The following is a 279-nucleotide window of genomic DNA, read 5'->3' on the forward strand; positions in this document are numbered from 1 at the left end:
AGGGGCGGGGCGCTGGCGGCATGGCGGGCAGCCAGGGAACTGCCCTTCCCCACCCCTTCCCCACCCTTGGGGGCTCTCTGCCCACACCCACCCCTTCCCTGCTTCCTCCTCCCCACCCTCCTCCTCCTCTCCCTGACCCCCAGGGTTTGGCGCTCACCTTCCATTCGCCCTTCTTCTTCACTTTCCGGATCACATCGTGCATAATCTCTGCAAGAGAGGGAGCACAGGGGTGGGTGAGCACCCCAAGTCCCCCCCTGTAGCACCCCAGGGCCCAGCGGC

This window comes from Pygoscelis adeliae, unplaced genomic scaffold, assembly GCF_000699105.1.
Source record: "Pygoscelis adeliae isolate BGI_AS28 unplaced genomic scaffold, ASM69910v1 Scaffold436, whole genome shotgun sequence".
Taxonomy (NCBI): domain Eukaryota; kingdom Metazoa; phylum Chordata; class Aves; order Sphenisciformes; family Spheniscidae; genus Pygoscelis; species Pygoscelis adeliae.